At 47.1% G+C, this 11,194-nt stretch overlaps 1 protein-coding gene and 1 pseudogene across 1 annotated transcript in view; both read right to left on the bottom strand.

Annotated features, from left to right (window-relative positions):
* Positions 1-11,194, bottom strand: part of LOC105294779 (triple functional domain protein-like) — a 236,917-nt gene that overhangs the window by 150,875 nt on the left and 74,848 nt on the right. The window lies entirely within an intron of this gene.
* On the bottom strand, positions 8,902-9,017 carry LOC111742449 (annotated as a pseudogene).

Below are 11,194 nucleotides of genomic sequence, written 5' to 3' on the forward strand. Positions count from 1 at the left end.
GGGGTCTCAGGGTTCCCGCAAAAGCCCACTTCACACACAATAACCCACCCACGCTGCTGGTGTGGGCTGCAGCAGAAACGGGAGCGAAAACCACAACCTTTCTCCGGGGAAGATGGAGCCAAAGCAAAGGGCTGACCACGGCCCTCGCCCTCTCCGTCCTCCTTCCCACTGCCGAGCCCTCCTTCCCCAGGCTTCCCACACTTCAGCCCCCCGACCTCTAACACTGAGAGCGCTTCTCCAAGGTTTCGGTCTCAAGACCCCTTTACACACTTAAAAATCACTGAGTGTCCGAAAGAGCTTGAGAAAACATCACTACACACTTTGGAAAGAAGGAGAGCGAGACGAAGCTGAGACTACGCAGCAGCAGGTCCTTCAATGGCACTCTGTTCGACATCACTCGGTGACAACGTTAATGAGGCTGCAGGAACTTTACTCCTGTTTCCATCCATCGGCCTCTGGTAAAGCTGGTCTCGCTCTACACTGCTCCACGCAAAGTCGCAGAACCGATCGACGACGTTGGGCGAGGACCTGCGAGGACTTGCTGCACTTGCTCATGTGACAACGGCTTTAACTCGCGGAGCCCCTGAAAAGTTCTTGGGGAGACCCTGGGGTCCCGGAACCACACTTAGAGAACCACTGCCTCAAGCAAACGCCTGGTCGCTAAAGAATTTTACTACGTGCTCCGATCACCAATTACAAATGTATTCTTGTTACGTTACATAACCCCGAACGGACATTCGAAAATCAGCTGTAAACAAATATGTGTAAAAAGACTTTGAAACTTTCTTCCGCACTCAGGAGCTCGAGGTGCACATGCCCTAGGCGAAGACGGAGCCCCTGCCCTCCTTGAACCCAGCATCTCTTTTCTTCAGCCAAGTCCCTCTGAGCTACCATCGTGACAGGACCGTGACAGAGAAGCGTGCACCAGTGATCCTCGTGCTGATGTAGAGCGCGCTTCCTTGATCAAATGAATGGCTACTCGTCATTCCAGGGCCAGGCCCCCTGGAGAGGGAAACGGTGCAGTGTGTATGGCTGAACCCCAAGCCCAGGAGCCCTGAGTGTACAGGCCAGTCTCGCGAGAGTCTGCCTAGGGGTCGGCGCCCCTACCCTGCACCTGTCACCGCTCCCCCCACCACGCGCTGGGCAGACGCAGGGAAAGCTGCACATCTGCCCAGGATCAGAACCCTGGTCCCTTCGCTCCTCTGCCCGTGCACCCCAGGACCACAGCTTCCGGTTTAGAGACAGAATGAAGCCAAGCCGACACTGCTCCATGCACAGACCACCCAATGAGAGCCGCGGAATTCGGATCTGGAAAGGTCAGTTTTCAAGGAATGTTCGAGGAATGATTTAATCGTTTCCTGAGCTCTCCTGTCATCTTTGTTCTTTCTCCGGGAGGGGGCAGAAGGCGTGGGGTGCCCTCTGAGAGGTGCGCCTTGGAATACGCCCTACATCAAGAACAGAGATGAGTCCCTCAGAGACGCAGGTGAGGCCACCTGAAGAACCCAACCTGCAGGCTAATGATGAATATGTGCATATGTTGGAGGCGAAGGAGGGCAGAGGGCAGGCAGCCTGGCCAGGTGGCCTCCGGATCAGGCAGCGGCAGGAGAGGCGGGAGAAAGGACTGGATGTAGAATGTCCACACGCGGAAAAGCAATTAGAGCTGTCAACAGACGTGATGGAAAAGCAACCGCCCCAACGTACAGAAAATGCCTCCAAAGAGTCTCGCAAAAAACGATGCTTAATTTTTAATGAGACAAAGTCTTGAACAAGACACAAAGTTACCACGACCGAGTATGCAGTCAGAAAGTGACCTTCTGCTTTCGTAAACAAGTACAAACCAAACCAAACTAGTGTTTATTTTTATTTCAGCGTCTTATTTTCCAAGATCTGATTAAGGCTTGGGAAGGACACCTTTGTAAGGCTGGCTCCTTCAGAATCCTGTGCTAAGGCTTCACCATCATCTCACGAATTGGCCAAATAGACTCCAGTGCCTGGTGGACCATCCCCGTAAGTAAAACCACGTACCCAGTGAACAGAGGTGCCGACCACGGTGGCTGTCCCCAGACCCCCTGGTCCCAAGCTCTCGGCCTCAGCTCACCTTCTCACCAAGAAAAGCCAGGTTGTGTGATACGAACTCACTTGATTTTCTCCTCCACGTTCAAACACCTCTACTGCTAACTGGCCTCCTGATTTCGGAGAAGAAACAGACACCGTCCTTCCCAGAATAACCATGGCTTCTGCTGGCACCTGTTTCATCTACTAATGAGGCCATTCCCACCCCTCACATCTTCCCCGTGCAGATGGAGTCAAAGCCCCAGCCGTCCCCTGCGGGGACAGTCCCCACCTCCCAGGACCCTATGAGGATTCAAAGAGGTGACACGTGTAAAGCTGCAAAGTCCGCTCGGCGATCGTGCTCTACAAGTGTCAGCTTGATCGATGAAAGGGCACCACAGCTCTGGTCCCTGCCACCCAGTCCCAAGCCTTCAGAGGGATTGTCCCAGCGTGAGGGGCAGCAGGGCTGCACGGTGGCGGTGAAGAGGGAGCCACCAGCCAAGCACGATGGGAGTGAAGACGGCAGTACCGACCAGGGCTCCCCTCAACCGCCCATCTCCGCGATCTCCAAACTCCCCAAATAATGAGGCACTTTTCAGAAACTGGGATTAAGGTGCTATGATTGTTCTTTACACAGGAGTTAAGCTCTGTCACCTTAGGGGCAGCCCATAAATGCTGATCAAAATTAGAACTGGCACAGCTTAACAATAAGGTCCCCAGAGGCGTGGGACCCCCATAGCCAAGGAAGCCTTGTAAATGCTTAAACATTACGGTAGCAGCACCTAACTAACCACTGCAATGACATCACCCAGAGAGCCAGGCAGCACAGTGCAAAGCTGTGTTGGTGTCGTTAAGCCTCACAGGCTGGGGACTCTCACACCCAGAGACTTCTAACAACCGGCAAGAGAATCTCCAGGGTCGCTTGAGGAGCAAAAAGGCACCAAACCCAATCTTTCCTTTAAAGAAAAAAAACCAGTGAGCTCAGATGCAGAGTGCCCCTAGCCTGGCTCTGTCTCTGGGCAAGGCGGCCCACCTCCCCGGCCATGGTCCCCTCCCCTGGAACGCCGCGTTTCCGAAGCTGCTGGTGGATCTAACGAGCCAGTGCAGGCAAGTGTTTCACCCGGAGCCGAACAAACAAGGGTGCAGTGCAGCGAACACTGCCCTAGCCAACAGGATGCGTGCCGGCCACGGAGGAAGGACACCACAAGGCAGCACGTGGCCGTTAAAAAAGACGCGCTTCTGGGTACACACCACTGAACGTGGTACCGTCTCCCTGTCAGCCCTCTCGAGGACAGGCCCAGGTGAGCTGCTGCCAGAACTCACGAGAAAGCAGTAGAAGGAAGGGGAAAGCCCCGGCTGTGAGCATTTCACCCCGAATAAGGAGGCAAGTGGTTGCTAATGGCAACAGAGCATCCATCCCCCAATTTTAAATTTATGCACACACTCAGCCTCCATGGTTCTCCACAACGTGCTACTCTGGTCATTTTTTGGCATAAAAAGTCACCTGTGGAGCGCGGAAGCACACGTGTGTGTACCCACAGGTGGGGCGAGGTGCTGCGAGAGAAAGCAGTTCCAAACGCACGGTCCCTCCGAGCTGACAAAGCGCTGGCAGCGCAGAGGTATCCCTGTGAAGACAGTGACGGCATGCTGGCCACGTGGCCACAGCGGAAAGGATTACATCATCTCCTTTGTGCAAAGGCAAACTGTGAGAGAAGCAACTGCCCACCGGTTTAAGTCCCACGCGAGGCTGTGCTGCTCTCGGCTGCAGTTCCTGTCGGTGACAATCAGCCTTATTTCTCCTTTGTGACGAGAATAAAACATGCCCCAAGGACGATAAAATCAAGCAGTGTGGATTCTCTGACAAATTCATATTCATTGCTTCCCTGTGCCTTCTCAAGCACACTGTTTCTTAAGAGGATAATTCCTGAAACTGGAAAGGGGAGAGAATAGGTCTATTTATGAACTAGGTAAGAAAACTGGCAGAACGTTTGTTCATTCTGGATCTGCTTCGCCTTTCCAGCTGTGGAAGGTGGCACATCACTGACTCACGCCGGGCACCGTGTGCCTCCCATGGTAAGACGGAGCTGACAGCCAGACGAGTCTTTCAACCAGCCCTCAGGCAGCGCTATCACCGGGTCCAGAACTCTGCTCTGCTCATTTTAAAATGACTCTACTAAACGGCAAGCCGGGAATTGGCTCAGAATTACATTACCACCAAGATCCCTGCTCACGAAATATATCCTGTGAGCAAAGGTCTGCCCTTCACAGTCACACTGAACCTCACCTTCGGCCTTGTGACAAAGCACTTGTGCCCAGGAGTCTGTCCAGTTGTTGACCCTGACACATGGAAATTAAACTCACAGGAAGGAACGAATGAAGCCTGAGCCACCAGAACACATTCTCTGCAGAGAGTTCCCGCCCCTAAAGCTCAGAAACTTCAGCTGTTTGTCAAGCCAAAGTAATGGCCAGGGTGTCCACCTCTACGGACGGCCCAGCCTGCAGTGACAGGCGGTCAGCACACGCTCACTCTCACCACGGGCTGAGTACCATCAGCCTCACGATGACGAGACCACTCGCCCGTGTTTGGGGTGGCTCTAGAACCCAGAAATCGACTAAATCAGAAGTAATGTTCTCTACCTTTCCATTTTCAAGTCTGCTTTACCAAAAAGGCTCTATCTGCTTCTCTGTACACGTCCACCAGAAGCCACACAGCCACCTGAGCCCCAACACACGGGTCATCCTGCAGGACACATGTCCATGTGTGTGACGCATGTCTGCGTGTGACAGACGTCCGCGTGTGTGACACATCTGCATGTGTCTTCTAAGAACTCTACCACCAAATTCAGTGCATTTTCCAAAATAAGTTTCAGTTAATCAAGAATTTTTTCAATGCAACCTCTATTTCTGAGTTAATCTATAAAAATGAATTTCTTTAAAGACTAATTTTTTATCTTAATAGGGTGAGGAAACTGTTCTCGTAAAGGTGAAAACTGCACGTTAAATTTTCATAGTTCGGACTGGTCTTCCCTAGAGCGCCAAGGCTTACGCCCACACCTCAGAAAACGGGGCACAGCAGCAGAGTCCAACTCGCCGGCTGTGACAGCAACAAGGCACTCCCACTGTCCTGAACTTGGCTCAGGCTGAGGGCAGACAAGGGACGAGCCTGTGCAAGCTGAGGACAGACCCAGGGGCCTCTCTGCGGGGCTTCCGGGGAGGCACCCGCCCTGGGGCGGGAAGGAGAGGGTGGTGGAGACAGCATGGGCTCCTTCCAGCTGTGGGGGTGGGGTGCTCACACACGTTGCTGCTGGGAGCAAAGGGAACGGGGAGAGAGGCCAGGAGGGCAACCTGACAGGCACGGGGCCTCAGCAGAGAGGGACAGAGTGCACCTCCAGGGGAGACCTGAAGGGGAGTGGGAAAAGTCACTGCAGTGTGCCTCAGGGTGTCTAGGAACATTCCAGGTGGTGGGGAGTGGGGGGGGGGGGTGGGGATGTCACTGAAGAACCCAAGAGACAGACATATGCAGAGACAGAAACAAGGAGACAGAGCACAAGACAACGGCAGACAACAGCAGCCCAGGTCAAAAGAGATGCCATCCTTTCCCTTCCCCTGTCCCCAGCCCCAATGAGAGGAGCCAAAAGAAACAAGGGGTGAGAGGTGTGAGTGGAGAGAGAGGAAGAATACAGAGACACTGCCTCTTCTGGTTTGCAGAAATGGGGGGGGTGGGTGCGAACGGGGAGGAAGTTGATGAAAAAGTGCCGTTTTGGTTTAGGGTGGCCTAAGTCCCTTAACGCCTAGAGCGAGAACTAGCACCCAGAGAGGACAGACAGCTACAGGGCCTGCCTGAGAAGCTCAGAAGAGGCGGCGACAGGCGGGGCGCAGGCCCCCCCACCTTCCGACAGGTGAGTGAAGTGGTGATGTGAGCACATGCACCTCCCAGCCCTGAATGAGACTAAACCTGACAGTTCCCGCCTAGTTGAATGCCTAGTAAATCGTTTTAAATTGAAGAGAAATTAAGTATCGAAACTTTAAGTGTTGATCTTGTAAGTTTTATATTTTGTTTCTATTTTAAAAAGGCAGTCTGTTTATTTTGAACTTTTATCTTCCAGTTTAAATGGTTTCAAAGAGTACAACAAAATAGCGTTTGTAACCACTTACCAGATGAAAGAAATGGTTTAAGGTGAGCGGTAAAGTAAAATCTACAAGGGATTTAAGTAAATCAAGGGGCTGGATAATGAGTGTTTTTTTTTCATTATATCATTATCTAAGAGCTACTTTCCAGGACGACCAAGCGGTATTTAATATACACTCTTAAGCAGCTTCTGTCTTAATCTGCTCGGAATAGACACCATGTATTCAAAAGTCAAACAAACAGCCATCTAATCCTACAGTCTGCACCATTTAACCGGAATGGGAATCATTTGACAAAATAGGCTTTAGGAAGGTCAATGCTCTGGCTGGCAACAAAGCCACAGGCCACCAGTTAGTTACACTGAATTCTGAAGCACTGGCCCCAAATATCAATGCCCTGGACGCCCTTCGCCCACTGTCCCCAGGGACCGCTGTGTGCGTGGGGAGACCGCCGTGCAGCCTGCTCCGGGCACAGACACGAGGCGGTCCACTGATCTACACACAGCAGCTCTTCCATGCCGAGGCATCACCCATTCATGGCAGCTGAACTGTCACCAGCTCGGTCCGATGCATACCATCATTAAGCAACGACAAGCACAGCTCTTAAGAAAACAAGATTTTTGTGAGCAGCTGCCACAAACATAATCTAAGCCTTTCTTTTCTTAATTCGAAAGTGGAGGCGGGGGGGGGGGGTGAAGGGACTGCAAGCCCTTCCCGTGAACAAGCGCTGCAGTCACAGGAAAAGACTGAACCGTCTGACAACGGCACACTGATCCCGACCCTATCACACACATTCAGAAAGAATGTTCTAGCTGAAATGAGAAACTGCAGTGGCAGAAGGGCTCAGATTTCTGGGGTGTACTGATGTAGAAATTATGCCAGCATTTTCAACAGGTGCAAATGAGCTTTCACAATAACCTGACTTAAATACCCAGGATAAATGGACACACCACAGAACGGTAAGTGGATGTTAAAGGCTGAGAAAACGTATACAGTTAAGGAAAGAAACTGTCAGCAAACCACAGCCAACGTGGTCTTTAACGACCCTAATTATTTCCATGGCACATGTTTTCCTTATACCGTATGAGAAAAGCAAACCCTAAGAAACACTAATTCTGCTTCTATCCTCCTGCTGAATAGTTTTTTTTAACTCAGAACACTACATTCATTATAAGACAATGTTTTAGGTACATCTTTCAAAAAACCATTTTCTAATTTGAGACTCTCACAGTCAAAGTGGCCATTATCGCCTATACATGGAAACTTTTTTAAATCAAGCACCACAAAGAAAAATCAACCGAGGATTCTAAGCTAAAACAACTTGATGGGGGTGGGGAGAAAGTTTACTAGCATTACAGAATATAACCTCGAATCAAAAATTAAATTTTTCTTTTTAAAAACGTTCTATTTATGAGGTATGGAATGAATGCTGAGGGCAGAATAAATGTGAATGAAGAGGAATGCGAGAATATGCCAGAGGCAGGACAGATACGCAGACACCCAAAACACCAAGGAAAACAAAAGCCTGAAGCACCGTTCATAGGAGCACCCTAACTTCACTGGGTCCCATACCAGCTCCTACCGAGCTCCTCAGCTGGGGGGTGGGAGAAGAGAGATACCACCCAACACCTGCTGACTTGCCCATGCAGCTCGGCTCCGGGGCGGGGCGGCGGGAGTGGAGGGGGCTCCCCTTGCTCACTCATCACTGTCTCTGTTCCAAAAGCCCCCTCTGCCAGAACTTATGAATAAGGTGTCTCACGGGTCACCTGTAATTCACCTTCCCAGGTAGTTCAGAGAGGGTAGAGACCACACTTCCCATTTCTAGGTTGTTCTCCAACAATGCATTTCATGGTGGGAATTTTAGGATTGGCTGACTTTGATTTCAGAGTAGATAAAAAGGCCCCAGGTTGTTATCTTTTTCTCATCATTTGTGAATGAGTATGGATATAAAACTAGAAACCCCACTACACCTGGCCGATAACACTTTATTTTATTCTTGTGAGGATTCCCCCGCCAAAACTAGATCACCTTTAATAAGCTTTTTAATCATAAAAATTGACAAGACTTCAGAGTTTTCTCCTGTGTCTCACGTTTAACGGCTTTTATTCTTTGTAGATATGCAGTTGCGAAAAGATAATGATTTAGCCTATCTCTATTATAATAACGTAAGAACATAATAACGTAATAGAGAAAAGAACTTTCTAGCAGCTGGCTGAAAGCATTAAGCAAAACAGTAGTTTGTGGTTACAAGCCCAGAAGTAGGACCACACTGCATAGATTCCAAACCTGGCTTTGCTACTTAGGAGCTGCGTGGTCTTAGGTAAGTCCTTAACTTCTCTGTACCTGTTTCCATGTACATAAAACACTATGCCCACACTGTAGTACTGTAGTGAGGATTAAAGTTAATACAAGTCAGGGTTTAACCCAGGGCCTGGCACGTGCTAAGTGCCATAAGTCACCATGCTTGTGTTGTTATTCAGAATGCTACTGAAATAATATAATTTACTTTTTAATTTTAGTAAAAATTAGAGCAAATATATTCAACTGCTATATATAATGTTACAAGCTTCCACTGAAATATAATTTGTCCCACATCTGGCACTAATGGAGATGCACTGATGATGTAACTGGCATATCTGAACGTAAAACTAGAAGCAAATTACACCCAACCCTCAATTTATGTGGATTATCCGTTCCATGCTTTATTATTATTATTATGTATGCCTACAGCACCTGGTCTTCCTAGGTGGTCTCCCATCCAAGTACTAACCAGGCCCAACCCTGCTCAGCTACTGAGATGAGTCATTGGGCTCGTTCAGGGTGGCATGGCCGTAGACCATGGACCGGAGGTCCACTAGGGCTCGAACCCAGGACCTTCTGCGTGTAAAGCAGACGCACTAACCGCTACACCATGGAACCACGTCCGTGTTTTTCTTTATTAAGTGGAAGAAAACCGCATAAAAAGTCCACCAGTATGAAAAAAATACTAAATAGGCTGACAGAAAGCATAAAAACATTTCAAATATTTTCACACACAAAAAAATGTTAATGAAAATTCAGAAAAACCAAAATAAATAATATTCGCTGTCGGTGTCTGTGCTGTAATCTAAAGCAATCAACCGTATCCTTTTAATTAGCACAAAGTCACCATCTTTGTCACTCAAAATATTTGGAAGTACTACCACTTTGGTTGCATTATTTTTATGTTTTTGGATGATCTTTTTCCAACCCATCTTTTGCTAAGTTTTCATAAATTCCTCGATATTCCCTGCAACATTTTTAAAAATCTGTTAGAAATTTTAAGGCTTGTTGGATGTTTGTTTGGAGCAATATCTAGAATTTCAGTTTCCAGTTTTGTAGCCAGTTCAAGAGCTTTGTAAATATTTTCTGCAGTGAATGAAAGTGATTCAAGGTCACTGCCATAGTCATCAGCAGGATGGGCTTCAGATATTAAGTGAATTAATTGATTATCAGTTAATGTGTGATCAACCAGTCATTCATTAATATCATCTACAAATTTTCTGATCCTTCTCGAAATTTACTTAATAAATTAATGCTAAGTTAATTCCTCTTCAGTTGTTGGAACCATATTCCCTGGTACAACCACTTCTGGCCATACCGCTTTTCCAGCAAGCATTTAAAGTTGATGGCTTTACATCATGCAAAGCTAAAGCAATGTTCTTGATACAACTTAAAACTGGGTATTTATTCCAAGCTTCTGTAACTGTGAGTGATTCATTATCTTCAAGTTTATTAAAAATATCATTAAAATTCTGTTTAATATAATTGCTCTTACAGGTGGAAATAAGGCCTTGATATAAAGGTTGGATCAAGGAAGTTTATTTGGTGGCAAATATCCAACTTTCATGCTGGATGCTCTAAGTTGTGTGGATGACTAGGTACATTATCAAAAAGTAAGAATATTTTTAAAAGAAGACATTTTCCTTCATATATTTCCAGCTTCTACAGCAAAACATTTGTAAAACCAATCCTGAAAAACATCAGTAGTTACCCATGCTTTTTTTATTTGCCATCCAATGAATAGAAAGATACATTAACAATTGTGTGTTAGTATCTGTCCTTTGTAGGTTGCTAAGTTACTGTTTTTTAGAAAGAATAATGGCCAATAATGGAAATGGAAAAGAAGGAACCGCGTAAAATGAGACCGCGTAAACGGAAACCGTGTATAAACAGTTCACATAAACGGGGGGAATATTTACCCCACGTAAAAAACTCGCATAAAAAGAATCCCGAGTAAGTCGAGGGACGGGTATCTGGAGAGCGTCTGGGTCAGGAGCGAAGACAGACCCGAGGTGGGGAAATGCATGTTTGCTACTGATCTGCAGTCTTCAAGGCGAAATGTGAAGAAGGCTAAAATAAGAGATTTAGAGCTGGAAATTTCTCCACATCCATAAAAACATGAAATATCAGCCTATAATAGGGATCGAGTTTCAATTAAATAAAAGGTTCTAAAAAGTTTTTTAAAGAGCACGGTCTTAAGTGGAGACGGCAGCTGACCATCCCTCCCACCTGCTCTTGGAGCATCCGATAAAGAACACCCTCATTGAGCACTCGGTTTTACAATGTATGGATTTCAGGATCACACTAGAAGTTTACAGAATCTTCTGCCCACTCCATAATTTCTACCTGGTTTCCCTAAATCAGTATCATTTCTCTATTATGACATAAGGCAAATTTGATGTTCAAAGGATGATTATACACTATGAATGTGAATATGCAAAACACAGACCCCCTCCCAAAAGACCTACATTTGTAGTTAAAAATCAAAGAAGATATTTGGAAAACATCCTTCTTTGAATAAAACTCTCAAATTGTTTGAGACCTTCACCAGGATAAACTCAGTAGGGAATAAAAAGCCTTAATTCTAACACTGATAAAAAAGAAAATAAATCAAAGTGGCATTTTTGTTTCTTTCCATGTATTAAAACATGCTATTTCCCTAAAACATTCACTAGTATTTTAAACACTCACACACACTGAGGGACCTAAGAAC

This window comes from Pteropus vampyrus, unplaced genomic scaffold (assembly GCF_000151845.1).
Source record: "Pteropus vampyrus isolate Shadow unplaced genomic scaffold, Pvam_2.0 Scaffold94, whole genome shotgun sequence".
Lineage (NCBI taxonomy): Eukaryota > Metazoa > Chordata > Mammalia > Chiroptera > Pteropodidae > Pteropus > Pteropus vampyrus.